Source organism: Camelus bactrianus, chromosome 25 (genome assembly GCF_048773025.1).
Source record: "Camelus bactrianus isolate YW-2024 breed Bactrian camel chromosome 25, ASM4877302v1, whole genome shotgun sequence".
NCBI classification, from domain to species: Eukaryota; Metazoa; Chordata; class Mammalia; order Artiodactyla; family Camelidae; genus Camelus; species Camelus bactrianus.
In genome coordinates this window covers 3,638,385-3,655,506 of record NC_133563.1, presented here as the reverse complement: position 1 = coordinate 3,655,506, position 17,122 = coordinate 3,638,385, and the positions used below count along the sequence as shown (strand labels likewise).

General features: G+C 40.1%; 1 long non-coding RNA gene across 5 annotated transcripts in view; it reads left to right on the top strand.

Annotated features, from left to right (window-relative positions):
* Positions 1-17,122, top strand: part of LOC123612296 (uncharacterized) — a 165,048-nt gene that overhangs the window by 91,820 nt on the left and 56,106 nt on the right. For 4 of the 5 annotated variants that reach the window (XR_012502201.1, XR_012502199.1, XR_012502198.1 and 1 more), the window contains exon 3: positions 6,164-6,248. This is a non-coding gene — a long non-coding RNA (uncharacterized LOC123612296). Of the gene's footprint in view, positions 1-6,163; positions 6,596-17,122 lie in introns of those variants that run through there. The other variant, XR_006719517.2, reaches the window with a different exon arrangement.

The window sequence follows — 17,122 nt, the reverse complement described above, 5'->3', positions numbered from 1 at the left end:
TAGAGCAGTTGAGAACCTTGTCCGCTTTGTGAAGCTTTCACAGCCAAGGAGAGCACTTTGAAAGCAAGCCCTGAGGCCTGTTCCGGCTTGCCCCCGGGGACAGGAGAGCCGTCTCCCTCCGCGTCTCCTATCCGTCATCACCCAACTGTGTGCTCAGGGCCCACACCTCGTAGTCATTCTTGATTTCATCGCCCCACCCCCAGCCCTGCTTTTTCTCACCCTCCATGCAGTAAGTGTTTGAAATCTATCCATTTCCTTAGTTTAAGGCACCGCTATCTCTCACATGGACAGTACAAATATGACAGCAAGTAGATGTGTGTGTGTGTGTGTGTAAAACACTTGCTATATACCAAGCACTTTACTTATATTAACTCGTATTTAATTCTCACAATTTCTCCATGAGGTAAGTGCCACTGTTTTCCTCATTAAAAAAATAGACAACGAAGACACACACCGATTAGAGGCAAAGCTGCCACACAGCATCCTACTTGCTTTTCCGGCCTTTGTTTTATTTTCTCCAGTTTACTTCCCACAACACAGCTAGAGTGAAAGCTCTAAAATGAAAATCTTACTGTGCTGCTCAAGGAATCAAAATCCTTTCCTCTCTTTCTGGCCTCTTGCTGCCATTTGGGGCCCATATTCTGTACCCCTTTCCACGAGGCCTTACCTATATGAGAATAGTGACTGATGGCAAATTAATGGTGGGAGTCGAGTACCCTGACTCGTTTGGGGGAGAGAACCTTCCTGGTGCCTTTGACAGACTGCGTGTTCCAAAGATGGCTATAAAAATTCTCTCTCCAACCACATGGCCTTCCTACAACGTGACCCTCTGAGCGTTAGGGCTTATGTTCTCTTCTCTTGAATCTGGGCGGGTTCACAGCTTTGGGAACTGTGACATTATGGGACTTCCAATGCTAGGTCGTAAAAGGTGATGCAGCTCCCGCGTGGATCACTGGAATAATCCTTCTGGACCTCTGAGCCCCTATGTAAGCAGCCAAAATGACTCGCGGCCACTGTGCTACGAGGAGGCCTGAAGGAGCTCAGGTGGAGAATCCCACGGAGAAGCCCCGATACTCCTGAGGACAGAGGTGCCTGGCTAGCCACCCGCTGTCCCAGCACCAGCCATCATTTGACTGTAACTGCATGAGACACCTGGAGCCAGAGTCAGCCAGCAAAGCCCTTCCCAAATAATGACCCCCCCAAAGATAGTAAAATGACGATTGCTGTTTTAGCTACTAAGGTTCAGGACAATTTGCCGTGCAGCAGAACATCGTGGGAACTGTGCCCTTCAGTTTATACCACTCGAGAGTGTCGCTGTATACGTGAGGAGGACACTCTTAGTGTTTTGACCCCCATTCCCTACCCTCCCTGACCACCATGTTGAGGATGGGGTGCTCAGTGCTGAGCTGCGACCTCCAAAAAGGGAGTGGCTGAGCGAATTCCGTGCCCTTGGATTGTGCTTCTTACTGAACTTTCAGCATCTTGGAGCGTCACAGGTGACGACACACATCTTGGCCGTTGATGACCCTGGCGGCTGCCCCTCGCTTCCATCGGGTGGCATGGCAGGGAGCTAGCTCATCAGATGGAGACAAAGTCACCAGATATGCTTGCCCTGACCCCCAGCCTAGACGTTCCCTTTTCCGGTAGTCCACAGGTGTTCTCTGCTCCTCTCCCAGAGTGGATTAGAAGGTGGTCATCCAGGTGAGAGATGCTGGTGGCCTCAGTGGGGATAGTGGTGTTGAGGATGGAAAAAAAAAGTGGATACAGTTTAAGATGCTTTTCAATATGACCTCAGAATGTTTTCCCACACTTACCTTCCATAATTTCCAGGCTCCCACCCCAAACGCCATGCTGCATCCTTAATCCTTAAATACATCATGCCTTCAGCAGGGCTGGGCACCTGGGCAGCTCTCCTTCCACAGGTTTCCCTGTCTGTAAGGCGTTCTTTCGTCTTCTGCATGTGGTAACTCTTATTCACCCTTCCAGACCCGTCTTCTCTCTGTCTTCCTTGACTTCCCCAGGAAATGTTATCATCTCCTCCTTGATACTTCAATAGATCTTTTTAAAAATTTGTATTAAAAAAAATTTTTTTTGAAGTATAGTCAGTTACAACGTGTCAATTTCTGGTTTATGGTATAATGTTTCAGTCATCCATATACACACAGATGTTCGTTTTCATACTCTTTTTCATTATAGGTCACTACAAGATATTGAATGTAGTTCCCTGTGCTGTACAGAAGAAACTTGTTGTTTACCTTTTTTACATATAGGAGTTAGTATCTGCAAATCAATAGCTCTTTATCCTCTCTTCTGTCGTATGTTCTGTATATTTCTGTTTCTACCTTCCCATCTCCTCTATCCATTCCTTCCACCCTGCTAGTTGCCTGAGAAGTCAGCCTGAGTGGGTACCATTTCTAGACCTCTGGCTTCTGATTAGGTTTGGCCATTGTCAGGAGAAGAGAGGGAAGAAAGAGAACACACTTGGGCTCTTTCCCCCCTAGTGTCCTCTCTGCGGAGTTACTCTGGGCTGATTGCTTCCCTCATCAGAGGTTGATATTCTGGTAACTGGTTAATAACCACCTTGGGAGTTTGGAGCGCTCTGATTCATAGTGTTTTCCCACTTCTGTGATGTAAATAGTCCTACCCTGGCCAATTTCAAGCAACCAATGTAAGTGTCAATCAATGTGGACTTGGAAAGAGATATACACGGTCAGTTCTGTGCCCCACTGTTGCATTCTTCCCTTCCAGGCAGTTGTATCTGCTCTTCCTCTAGCCCTTCAGGCCCAGGAGAGGGGCGGTGTCACACGGGTTTTAGCCCTGGGACACTGCAGTGTCTCCTGTGATTTTCCTCACCTTTCCCATACCTTTGTAAATAGTCCCTTTATTCGACCCTCTTCAAATTATCCAGTGTGAGGTTCCATCTGTTTCCTCATTAGACCCTAAGTGATTCACCAAGTTATACTGTGTGGAAATTAGTCACTTAGAAATCTTTTCTCCTACTATCATAAATACCTAGAGTGCAAACATGATGATGTATTAATTTTTGTACCGCTAACACCTAGCCAGTGAGGAACTAAGTTTTGTCGAGTATCTACTATGCACCAGACATTCTATCAGATACCTTAGAAATGTTTTCTCTTTCATCTTAACAAATAAAATTAATTGTAGGCACTATCATTCTGGACATTTACAGATAAGGAAATTGAGGCTGAGCGTGGTCAAATAACTTTTCCAAGGTTACACAGTTAGGAAGTAGCTGAACTAGGATTTGAACTTGAGTGTCTGGTTGTAAAACCTGTTCCTTTTGCACTATTGCCTCAATTTATTTTTAGAGAATGAATGGATTTTTTGTCACCAGAAAAAAAGAGTGAATGCCATCAGCGATGCCTGATAAGACGGATCTTCAAGTGGGAGAGAGAAGGGCGTCGGCTTCCTTCTGTTCCTAGCGGTCAGGTTTCTAGCACTCTAACAGCTTATGAAGTGTAAACCGTCCGTGTGTAAGCACTCCCTCTGAACAGGGTGTTTTAGGGAACATCAAGCAATCCATATATTAGTCATAAGTCTGGCAGGTATTTTCATTCGTGGTTTAACAATGTGATATTTTACAATAGTACTGGGCAGCTTCTAATCTCTTTAAGGTTTGAAATTAGCTTAATACTCTGGGAAAACCACGTCTGTTTAGTTTTGCCTTAAATGATGGGGGAAACTGCAAGCGTGATCACTTCAAGAGAAATTCTATAAAAGAAAATACTTGAATCATCCTAACCTCCCAAACTGTGTGCTCTAATCCTTCTATCTAGAAGATACTGGGGACTTTGGTCAAGACTTGGAAAGATCTGTGGGGGGTCTGCTTTAAAGAAACATCTGTAATAAATTTCTACTCTCTTAAAAGGACTTACAGTAGCTAGTATTTTGTTTTAATAATGAAGAACATTTGCTGGAAAAACTGATACTTGTTTTGGCAATTTCAGCTTAAGATACCATGAAGCGGAACACAGTAGGTCTCATGGACCCATTAAAAACCCGAGTGAGAACATTCAAGTCTTGTTCTGGCTTTGTCACTTGTCCAGTTCTGTAACTACAGCTAAACCTCTTACGTGTTCTGAGCCCGTCTCCTTAAAGGTGAAATGGGGAGTTAGACTAGACGCACGCTAAGCTGTCTTCCTAGCTCAAACAAGTTTATGAAACGATTAAGACAGTTTTTTCTTTTTAGTAAAGGCATTACAATTTTCTGCATTTATTAGCCATCTATTAATTCCAATTTTATTCTTATTTTTCTTTATAGTAATAATTTGGTTAGTTATCCCTCTTTATTGTCTATTATCTGTTTATCATCTGTCTATAATTACTAAGGGGAAAAACTGTTCAATGTCCAATGTGAGGGTTCAAAAGTAAAACAATCCCTGCATTACAGTGCTGTCTGGCCTTCTATTCCCTAGTGTATATTGTGTGTGTGTGTGTATACACACACACACACACACAGAGTTGTGTCCTGGTAAATGTTTATCAATCAGCTCTCTTAGAAAAAAGTTCTGATTTATAGGATTTGTCAATTTCTGTGGTGTAACTGTTCCCGCTATAGCCAATTTCAAGTTACCCATAGTAAGTTGCTGAATGTGGAGCTGCAAAGACGCACAAAACTGGCTCTTCCAAGTTGGCACAGGCTGGCTCCGGCACACCTCTGACTGTAAACAGTCTGTGGGATGCTAACCGCTCTCTCCCTAATATAACATATACTTTGAGAACAGAATGCTAAGCTTAAAACTAACCTATGTGAAGCATGTGTTTTCTATGTTATTTTTGTTCATTATGATCCTTACCTTAAATTATTCTCAGTAGCTCAGTCTCTCACCCTCATACTCTCATGCTCTTACAAACACATATATGCACATATACCCAAATTCTGTTCATTTTTGATGATGTCTATGCATTATGTAATAATGTATAATTAGACAATACTAAAATATGGTGCAATTTTTTTCTTCCCAAGTCATCTATCTTTTCAAATTTAAAATTAAAAGAGCTTCCTTAAAAAAACCTGTAAAAAATTGAATGGGTTCTAAACTTTTAAGTCCTTTCTCATGGGTGTCTGGATTTGTATCCAAGATTCTCATTGATTAGTTATTTCTTAAAGGAGTTGGGACTGGAAACACCCCAAAACTATTAGATTATCAAATCTGCGAATGATATAAATTTGATAAACTCAAAAATCCAAAAAGCTGCACATAGTAATTTGGTATTTAGTCAATCACAGGAAGGCTGCAATGCGTTGACTGTTGACTGAATGATAAGCATCAAACACAGAGTGTAATTAACACAGACAGAAGCTTACTGCCAACAACAGTTTGAAATAATTTTAGTCTTCTATTTCCTGCCAACTTTGATATGTAAAGAACCCTTCATAGCGTGATTGAGAAAATTTGTTTTTGCATGGGGAATTCAGTTTGCACCCCTAGAGCCTCCAGAATAGTGGCTTCCACAGGGTAGGAAGTTAATGGGTGTTTGCTGGATTGAACCGGATCTGTGTTTTTTAGAATTGGTCCTCGGACGCCACAATTCTTGTTAGTAAATTCTCATTGAGTTTCATGAACCAGTGGTAACATATTCTCCGTGTCTTTATGGAGTAAGTAAGCCTTTGCTAAGCTAGTGAACATTTTCCAAAGAAGAAAAAACAGTGATGGATACATATCTTATTCCATCCAAGGGAAACTTGTACAAAAAATTGTTATTGGGCATTTGAAGTGTGTGCTGATCCAAGAATTGATCTGTGCTGATCAAATGTGCAAGAAGGAATATCAGTTCCAAGTTATCTCTTAGCAGTTTGTCTGCTACAACTGGAACCATGTTTGCCTTGATGCACTGCTGAGTTGTGGGCAGTCAGCTTGAATTTCGAGCTGAGAGCTAGTCGGGACTGGACTTGGAAAACAGTATGTGGCAGGTATAGATGTGTGTGTGTGTGTGTGTGTGAGAGAGAGAGAGGTAGACAGAAAGACACGAAAAGAGAGGGAGATGTCAGACATTTAAAACTGTCTTATCATTTATCCACATCGATAGAGATAATTTCCAGAACATAACCGTTGTCTGTAGCCCTGATTGTCTTTATGCTGCAGTTCAGAGTCACGAGCTGCCTCACCTCTTGTCACTTCTTTCCTTCTCCCCACAGATCAGCTGTGCTGAATTGCTTGCTGCTCCTTGAAGCAGTCAAGCTTCCGACACCTCTGTGCCCTGCGGATGGCCCTTACTGCTTGGTAAACGCCTCCTCCCACCCGGACACCCTCCCCCAACCCCTGACTCAGCTTGTTTACTCCTCTAACTCATTCTTCTAAAGCCAATTCAGTTATCTTGTGTCCTCAGGACGTCACCCTAGTCTGCTCTGAGTGCCCATCTTCCAAAGTTGATTGCGAGCCGTGATACATTTATCCGTGTCTAGCACGTTGCTTGTCTGTCTCTCTTGCAGACTGTCTGTTCTTGAGGAAGAGACTGATTCTTATTTCCAGGAGCCAGCACAGCTTTGGCAAATAGAGAGTTCTTATTAATGTTGAGCATTTCAGTATACAAATAACTAAAATTAATAAACAAATGATTTACCAGTTGAGTTTTCATTGATTCAATCTTGGACTATTTTGTTAATCAGGATTTTTGTTGTCACAGAAATACAACTCAAAGTCACTTAAGGAAAAACAGGAACTTACCAGTTCAAATAATTGAGAGTCTAAAAAGTGGTGCTAGTTATGTGCATATTGGATTCAGGTCTCAGATGATGCCATTAGAAAGTTCTCTTTTTCCGTGTCTATTTCTTTTTTTTCCTCTGAGGTGTTTTATCTAGCGAGCTCCTCCATGTAATTGGAAAAGATCGTCCTCATAGCTCCAGGTTTACATAGTTTAATGCAGCTCACAGTTTCAGAAGTTTACTGAGTATCTACACCAATGCACTGAAAAGGACTACGCTTGGTTCTTTGGGTTCCACGTTTACCCTCGGACCAGCTGTTACTGAGACCTAGCCCTTAACTGTTATCCACGTGAAAGGCCAATAAATCAAGAGACAAGGTGTTGGGACACGGAATAGTGACTGTATTCAGAAAGCCAGAAGACTAAGAAGATGGTAGACTACTGTCCCAAAGAACCATCTTACTGGAGTTAGAATTCCGGCTTCTTTTACACTGAAAGGGGAGAAAGTGTGGCTGGTTGTTGCAAACTTCTTGGTGCTGGCCAGACCCTGGAGGGGATGTGATAACCCTTTGTTCTCATAGCTGTCCATGTAGGTTTGGTCATGATTTTCACGTAAACCTCCAACGAGACAAACGCTATTCTCTGTTCTGCAATTTTTTTATCTCTATATGAATGAAAAGTGTTATACCTTTAAAGGCCAAGCCTGGGAGGCAGAGCCTTGAGAAAGGGCTATTATGTATAATTCAGCCTATAGTCAACATTCTTTTACAAAGGTGCAGAGCCAGCATGACTCCACACAGGCAGCAGAGCACAAAGGTTAGAGCTAAAGGAGTAGATCCAATACGGAGTCAGGTTTGCTTTTCTCTGCTACAAAACCACGGTGCCCAGGGTGATAGGGCACTCTGATTGGTCAGGTGCTCAGGTCATATGCAAGCACCTGTGGAAGGTTGGACTCCTTGCAAAAGGAAGTGTTATGGGAAGTCAAAAATATAACAGGTGTCTATGCACTGTTGCTGACTTTGCAGTATGACCAACCAATATGTATTTTTAAAAGCCATCATGTGTCCAGGCCAATTTAACTACTTCATGCATCTTTTCTAACCCACTGAGAAGCACCAAGACTGATATAAAAGAAATATCTGAAGGATGCCCAGTTTTCAGGTACTTAGGTGCTGGTCTTCAGTGTATAATTCTACACCTGTACCTTGCTCCTTAATACTTCCTTTTATTTATTGCTTTTGAAAAATTTTTTTTAACATTTTTTATTGATTTCTAATAATTTTACAATGTTGTGTCAAATTTCCGTGTAGAGCACAATTCTTCAGTTATACATGAACATATATATAATTCATTGTCACATTTTTTTCTCTGTGAGCTACCATAAGATCTTGTACATATTTTCCTGTGCTATACAGTATAATCTTGTTTATCTATTCTATATTTTGAAATCCCAGTCTATCCCTTCCCACCCCCTGTCCCTTTGGCAACCAGAAGTTTGTATTCTATGTCTATGAGTCTGTTTCTGTTTCTGTTTCTTTTTTTTAAGTCTTGATCGCCAGAATATATAAACAGCTCATACAACTTAATAAGAAAAAAACAAACAACCCAATCCAAAAATGAGCAGAAGACCTAAACAAGCAATTCTCCAAGGAAGACATACAAATGATCAATAGGCACATGAGAAAATGTTCACTATCACTAATTATCAGAGAAATGCAAATCAAAACTACAGTGAGGTATCACCTCATACCAGTCAGAATGGCCATCATTCAAAAATCTGCAAATGACAAATGCTGGAGAGGCTGTGGAGAAAAGGGAACCCTCCTACACTGCTGGTGGGAATGCAGGTTGGTGCAGCCACTGTGGAAAACAGTATGGAGATTCCTCAAAAGACTAGGAATAGACATACTGTATGACCCAGGAATCCCGCTCCTGGGCATATATCCAGAAGGAACCCTACTTCAGGATGACACCTGCACCCCAATGTTCATAGCAGCACTATTTACAATAGCCAAGACATGGAAACAGCGTAAATGTCCATCAACAGATGACTGGATAAAGAAGATGTGGTATATTTATACAATGGAATACTATTCAGCCATTAAAAACCAACAACATAACACCATTTTCAGCAACATAGATGGACCTGGAGATTGTCATTCTAAGTCAAGTAAGCCAGAAGGAGAAAGAAAAATACCATATGAGATCGCTCATATGTGGAATCTAAAAAAAAACTTTTTATTTTAGAACAATTTTTGATTTACAGACAAGTTGCACAGAGTATAGGGAGTTCTCATCTACCCTGTTACCCAGGTTTCCCTGCTGCTAATGTCTTGCACACCCATCACAGCTAAGGAGCTGGCTTTGCAACTAGCTTTTCTCCAGTTTACTTGGATTTCACTGATTTTCCCTTAACGTACCTTTCTGTTCTGGGTACCATCCAAGGAACCACATAGTCCACATACCTTCTTGGCTTCCTCCTCCTTTGATAGTTTCTCAGGCATTCCTTGTTTCTGGTGACCTTGATAGTTTTGAGGAGCATTGGTCAGGTATTTTGTAAAGTGAGGGGCACTCAATTTGGGGTTTTCTCATATTTTTCTCATGGTCAAACTGTGGTGGTAGGATTTTGAGAGGAAGACCTCAGAGGTAAGGTGCCATTCTCCTCACATAATATCCAGGGTACATACTATGAACACGATTTATCACTGTGGTATTAATCTTGATCACCTGGCTGAGGGAATGTTTGCCAGGTTTCCCCACTGTAGAGTCATTTTCCGCCTCTTCTTATGCTCTGCCCTTTGGAAGCAGGTCACTCAATATAGGTCACACAAGGTGGCTGTTAAGCTTCACTATTTTGAAGGGAGGAGTCCCTACATAAATTACTCAGAATTCTTCTGTGTGGGAGATTTGTCTCTTCTCCATTTATATATTTATTGAGTCCTTTTTTAATGTTAGTGTGAACCCATGAATATTTTATGCTGTGGCTTATAAGCCGGTACTATATTCTTCCCTGTGTTCCTTCAACTGTTCCAGCTTTAGCAACTGGGAGTTCTTTCAGTTGGCTTCTCCGTCCCTTTGCTGTGCTCCTGTCCTTTTGTTTTCAAGCGCTTCTTTACTTTCTGGCTTTTCAAGATATTCCAGTCTCATTTTGTATATTCTGTCCCAGTCCTAGAATCACCCATTTTTCTAAGGACCCATGGTTCCTTTCATTGGACAGTGGTATGAATGACACCAAGATCTGGGAGTTGGTCCTGCTCATTGATGCTGGGTAGCACTCCTTCTAGGCCCTCTTGGTGGGTAGAGCTAGGAACCATATGCATGTACACTCACATCACTGCTTCTGTAGTTGCGAGGAACAAACCTGACTCCATACTGAGTTTGTTCCTCTGACTCCAGTCTTGTGCTCTGTTTCCTGTGCTTAGGCATGCTGGCTCTGTACCTTTTGTAAGAGGATGTTGCCTATAGTGTGAAATATACAGGAGAGCCCGTTCTCAAGGCTCTGACCTTTAAGGGTAGAACATTTTCTATTCACATAGAGATAAAAAAGCTGCAGAACAGAGAATAACATTTGTCTTGCTGGAAGTTTACAGCAACATGATGACCTGACCTACATGCACAGCTGCAAGAACAAAGGATTCCAATGCCAATAAGTTTGCAACAACCGATCACACCCCCTCCCCTTTTTTAGCGTAAAAGGAGCCTGATTCTGACTTGGGGGAGATGGCTCTCCAGGACGTTAGTCTGACATCTTCTCAGTCTGTTGGCTTTCCGAATAAAGTCGCTATTCCCTGCCCCAACACCCCGTCTCCTGATTTATTGGCCTGTCGTGTGGCAAGCAGAACAAGTTTGGACTCAGTAACACTTCTTTTTAGTTTCCGTTGTTATTGACTTTTTCTCTTTCATCTATGCATGCCTTCACCTCATCCTCCAGTTTGATGCATCATTTGTTTTCTCCTGGCTTCCAAATTTGGCTATTTCTTAATTACGCTTTGACTGAATTTTCTCCTTGATTCAGTGATTATAATGTAAGAAGTAATGTGCTCAGCTTGACCCAGCTCTTGAAATAGCTACTCCTCTGCTCTGTCCTTGCAGCCTCCATGTTCTGCTCAGGACTTTGGTGACACCCAGATGCTGTATAGGACATAGAGACAAGGTTTTCTTTTAGGACTCTGTTTTGAGAAGCTTATCATATAATTACATAACTCTGCTTGAAGAAAATACATATTCTGTCTAAATAACCATTTAAAATATGCAACAAAGTGATAAAGTAAATGTTTGGTTCTAGGAAGCTGGATCAAGTTGTAAAAATTTCTAGAGTTCTGCTCCTGCTAAGATAGGACATTCTTTGAAAATTATGGTACTATTGAGAAAGGTGATGACTTTTCTGAAGACAAGTATAAAGTAGACCACCTCAGAATTAGAAGTGGATGTAAGAAATCTTCTGATGACTCTTTTCATTTCCTTTTTTAAGTTGAATATACTTGACATGTGCTATTGTGTAAATTTAAGGTTTACCTTTTTGTTTTTTTTCCTTCCTTCATTTCTTTCTTTTTTTTTGTATATATATTTTTTCTTGAAGTATAGTCAGTTTATAATGTGTCAATTTCTGGTGTACAGCATAATGCTTCAGTCATACATGAACATACATATATTCATTTTCATATTCTTTTTCACCATAAGTTACTACAAAGTATTGAATATAGTTCCCTGTGCTATACAGTATGAACTTGTTTATCTATTATATATTATTTATATGTTAGCTAGTATCTGCAAATCTTGAACTCCCAGTTTATCCCTTCCAACCCTCTTCTCCCCTGGTAACCATAAATTTGTTTTCTATGTCTGTGAGTCTGTTTTTGTTTTATAAATAAGTTTGTTTGTCTTTTCTTTAGATTCCACATATAAGTGATATCGTATGGTATTTTTCTTTCTCTTTCTGCCTTACTTCACTTAGAATGACAATCTCCAGGTCCATCTATGTTGCTGCAAATGGCATTATTTTATTTTATTTTTTTTATGGCTGAGTAGCATTCCATTGTATAAATATACCCCAACTTCTTTATCCAGCCATCTGTCGATGACATTTAGGTTGTTTCCATGTCTTGGCTGTTGTAAATAGTGCTGCTATGAACATTGGGGTGCATGTATCTTTTTGAATTAAGGTTCCCTCTGGATATATGCCCAGGAGTGAGATTGCTGGATCATATGGTAAGTCTATTCCTAGTCTTTTGAGGGATCTCCATACTGTTTTCCACAGTGGCTGCACCAAACTACATTCCCACCAGCAGTGTAGGAGGGCTCCCATTTCTCCACACCCTCTCCTACATTTATTGTTTGTGGATTTTCTGACTGGTGTAAGGTGATACTTCATTTCTTTTTCTTCCTTTTTTTTTTTTTTTGTTATGAGTGGGAACGAATTTATGAAAGTCTTGAGGGGAATTCAAAACACCAAACCATTGTAAATAATTTGGGAGGAAAAAAGTGTAGTTTGTTCCCTGAGAAACTGGATAGAAGGTAAACTCTTGCTGCATGAAGGAGGGAAATGGATCCCCACACTCTTATAAAGTGCAAGCAGGCATCTTAAGACTGGGTACAGCCTCAGGTCCCTCAGGTTAGGCATCAGCAGAGCACATGTCACAAAAGGGCTCTGCTTGAAGAGAAGACTCAGGTAACATTTGCTACATAGGTCTGAAAGACACAGCTGGAATTAGAGCAAGTTGATCTGAATGATGTGAAATTTGGTGAGCAGATTATTCCCTTAAATTTCTGCATTTAAGAAACGATAAAAACTTGCTTCTTAAGTGTAAAATTAGTAAACGTTAGTATTTTATATTGATATTGTTATGATTCCTCAAAATTTATTTTGTTTTTAGAAAAAAATATAACAAGCTTATAATCTCTACTCTCATTTATGCTTCTTGGTGAAGGCTGGTTTACTTCAGACATTCATTAACTCACTCAGTCATCAATCATTTATTGAACACTAATGAGCCAGACATTATTCAAAGTCTTGAGGATACAATTTAAAATCAGTTACAGTCCTTATCAACCACTCTTTGAATCTAAATTTTGGGAAGCAATGTAAAGAATAAAGCGCTGTCGGCACTGTGGTAGCGGTGAGTGCGAGGCGCACGTTCGGGGAAGAGGGGAAAGGCGAATCAGTTCTGTTTTGCCGCCTCCCCCGCTGCAGGCACGCTGCCCGAGAAAGAAACCCGAAAGCTACTCTCACAAATCCTTCAAACCCAAACCCATAGAAACACGGGAAGAGGATGCTGGAGTGCTTTCTCCCCTTTGCACTCGCTCTCACCCTCCCTCCTCCACACTCATCCTGTTTCTTACCCTCAGAGCAGAGGTCAGGAGCTTCAAGTTTTGAAGTATTAACACAGCTGAGCACTTTATAAATTCTCAAGGGAGTGTCTTTCTATTTCATGATCAGGGAATAAAAACTGACCAGGACTCTAGGATTTAAGATGGGCCAGATGTGAGGGATGGGTGTCAGGCAGAGGTGCGCAGGAAAGCGAGCAACGACAAGGGCTGAGTCCGAAATGATCCAAAACACCAGGGCTGGTGAGTGGGAAGGAGTGAAGTCGGCAGACACAAGAGTCTAGCCGTCATTCAATGCAGGTGGTAATAGCCAGATGGCATGGGTCCAAATCCCTGCACAAGTTACTTAACCCTTTTGTACTTATGTTTCCTTATCTGTCAAATGGGGAGGGTAATAGTTGTGCCCCTTGTGAGAGGATTATATGAGTTAATGTGTATAAGATCCTTAGAACAGTGTGGGGCACACAGTCAATGCTATATAGTTAAGTGTTGGCACTTGTCAAATTTATATATTGAACATCTTACTAGGTGCACGATGCTCTACTAAATATCGGGAACCACAGAAGATCTTCCAACTGGGTTCCTTCCACAACCTTTATGAGCAGGTACTTCTAAATCTTCTCCACCCCAGCACTTTTTCATAATCTCATTTTTTGCTTTTAAGAAAATAATCTTTCTTTTCTCCATACACCTCTTCTTAGAGGTCAGCATTTTCTATTAGGCATCATGTCTGGCTGTTCAGTAAACAAGAAAGTGTATGTAACTATGTGAAAACATTGACTTGGAGTGGAAACATCATGCAAGGCGATAGTGCTTAGACAATGAAGAACCTGGTTTACTTTGCTCAGAAGGGAGTGAAGTATTTATATGCCTTTTTCCAATTGCAGTATCTTCCGATGCTCTGAGGGTCTTTAATTATGATTGCCATTTGTTATCAAAGCAAACATAAAAACAGCCATTTAGAATCTACTATAAACAAGCCAGTCACAATGTAGCATTAAAAAAAATTGAGCTATTTTATTTTATTTTATTAATTGTTTAAATTGAAGTAGAGTCAGTTACAATGTGTCAATTCCTGGTGTGCAGCACAATGTCCCAGTCACGCAGATACATACATATATTCATTTTCATGTTCTTTCTCATTAGAGGTTATTACAAGATATTGAACATAGTTTCCTGTGCTTTACAGAAGAAATTTGGTTTTTTTTTTTATCTTTTTTTATATATAGTGGTTAACGTTTGCAAATCTTAAACTCCCAGATGTATCCCTTTCCACCCCACTGAACATACCATCTGAAAATAATTGAAAAAAATGCTGACAATTTAGTGAAAAAAAGGGGATCACTATCCACTGCTTTGAATTTACAAACTGAGGTTCACAGGCCTAGTGTTCTGGCTGTGGGTCTGTGGGTCTATCAATTACTTTCTTTTTGTTTAGTGGTAAAGAATCAAAAAGGTAAAATTATCATGTTTCTACTCTTTAAAAATACTGTGAGGTTAAAGTAGAGAATCTTTTTGAACCTTAGGCCTCAATAGGTTTCAAAACAAAGCTAATATTTGAGTTAGTAACTAAAAATGTGCTCATTGCAATACTGACAACTATACACTTAGGACCTACATCGGTTAAAGGGAAAATCAAGCAAATATCTTTTAAGAGTTCAAAAATAGAAATTTTGACTGGTGATAATTCTAAAAGAGTAGCTAAAACGATATTTGGGGACCTAAATGGAATACAAGGAATGGTTTCATTTTAAAAGATTTTCTTGTTATCAAGAAGCTGCAAAAAAGAGAAACACCAACACAAAATCTTCTCCTGGCTCTCTTGATTTCACAAAAAGAAATCCAAAACATTTCCTTTTGTCGGGATTAGTTTTAAGGTACAATCTTTAATTAGGTGTAGGCACTAGGAAATTTCACTGACTTTTCCTATCCCTGAACTCTCCTTGCTCCTTAAAAAGATTTTCAATGGGGTTAACTTCTAAATTAATCCAGGCATTTGAGGGCAGTTGGGCTCTCTGTGCTTGAATAATTAAGTGAGTACTATTAGAGAAAGACTACACATTAGTAACGTGGAAGAACCAGAGTGGATGAACCACTTTTCAGAACCTGCATGACAATTTTGAAAATTAAACCCAGTTAATAGAAAAAAATGCTAAATCAATGGCCATAAAATTTAATGGGCTTAGAGCAGCCTTAACACAGTAGGACTGAATTATCACGTTAATTTAATTTCCATTTCTAAATGAACCAGAAGGCACAATAAAGGTCAATTAACCAGCTACCTTCCCTGTCTTCTTTTTCTTTTACTGCCGGGTTTAAATCACATTCAGCCCCAAAGCACTCACACTGCTTCTGGAAACTCATTAGTTTTTCTTGAAATTAAAACAAAAAAGAAAAAAAAAAAAAGAAGAAGGAACAAAAACTACCAACCAACCATGTGCTGAGAACAACCACGGAGAATGTGCTACAATTATGGGGATGTATGTATTCAATGAAAACTCTTTACTCTTGTCACATTGAGGCTGCTAACTTACTTACACCAACCCTAGGGAAACACACAAGTTGAAGGTCTTGGTTATCGCGTTACCAGGTGCTCATCTACAGTGAGAAAGCTGTGAATGCTACTCTTAACATTTATGAAGCGAGTAAGGAAGGGAACTCCATCTGTGTAATGTGGGTCTGTCGTCAGTACAGTGAGACCCTCAAGCTTTGCACAGCCTGCATTTCTCACACTAAAATATGTCACTTTATATTAATAGGCTTTTATTACTTTAAAAATAATAGAGAAAAAAGAAGTCAGTCCCTCCCCGACCCCTGCAACCTTAAGCCAGAAATTTCAGTCCTTGTTTGCGCTGTAGTTCGTTTATTATCACAGTGGATTGTCTGCAATTTGATACAATGTTTAGCAAAATCTTCAAATGTTCTGGTGTTTTCTAGTGATACAAAAAACCACCAAGGGCATTAGGTTGGTGAACAAAATATATTTTTATTTTGCAAAATTTATAATCACTAAAATTGGTTTCTAATTCCAATGTTTGAATAGTAATATGGAGATACTGCAAAATGATACTAATTTTGATTTCAAGGAACCACTTTAAAATTAAGTAAATAATGGTTGTAAAGTATCTAACACTAGGTATCAGGTAGCTGTCAATGAATGTTAACCTTTTTTCCCTTTCTGCTCTTCAGTACAAAGTAGAAAAATGAAATACTCATTATTGAAAGTTTAGTTTATTTGGAAATATTTCTTAGGATCATAGAACTTTAAGGAACAATGGCTTCAATACCTTTGTTTATCAAGTTCTTATAACAAACACCCATGGAAATAATCAATAAATCATCTATAGGAGGAGTAGAAAATAATTTTATTCAATCCAGATCGAGGACTGTAGCCTGGGAGACACAGATTCAAAAGCACTTGAATTGTGTTCAACCAGACTACAAAATGGGAAAGGTTTATATAGGCAAAAAGTACAAAGATACATGAGTTGTTTGTCAAGGATTAGGACTGGTGCTGGCAAGAACTAAGGGTGTTTATTAAGCAAGGATTGGTTGGGGTCCAATATGGTTGCATAGTTATAAGTGGAGACCTTGAGACCACAAGTTTGCAACTGGCAGCTGCCAGCAGATACTGTTTTGAAAATGGCTGGTGGTGTCCTTGAGTTTGATACAGTTCAGAAAATTCAAGTTCTCAGTGATGCAGGAATGTGCCTGAAACCATATCCACCATGGCCACTTGGCTCCATTTTGGATGCTTGATACTTGTAAGAACAAAGAACAAACATCAAACATGACAGGGGCACATTCCTCCAGGTTTTCAAAAGAGACAGATTAGCTCATGTACAGTGAGTCAGCATGACCTTGGTGTCGGGAAGGGAACCTCATCTTTGAAGGAGCTACTAGCCTTGGTGCCATAGGAGGGGGGGTATTTATCACTATCTTCGAAGTGGACATTCTAAACAATCTGGTAAATGCATTCTTTTTTAAAAATGATTAAAGCAGATGTATAACGTATGTTACATTGACTATAAGACAGGCTGTTCTAGTTAGCATAATGCTCAAGCCAAATCATATATAAGCCAAACCGATGTTCCCATACCTCAATATGTGCAGATTTCTTCCATCACAA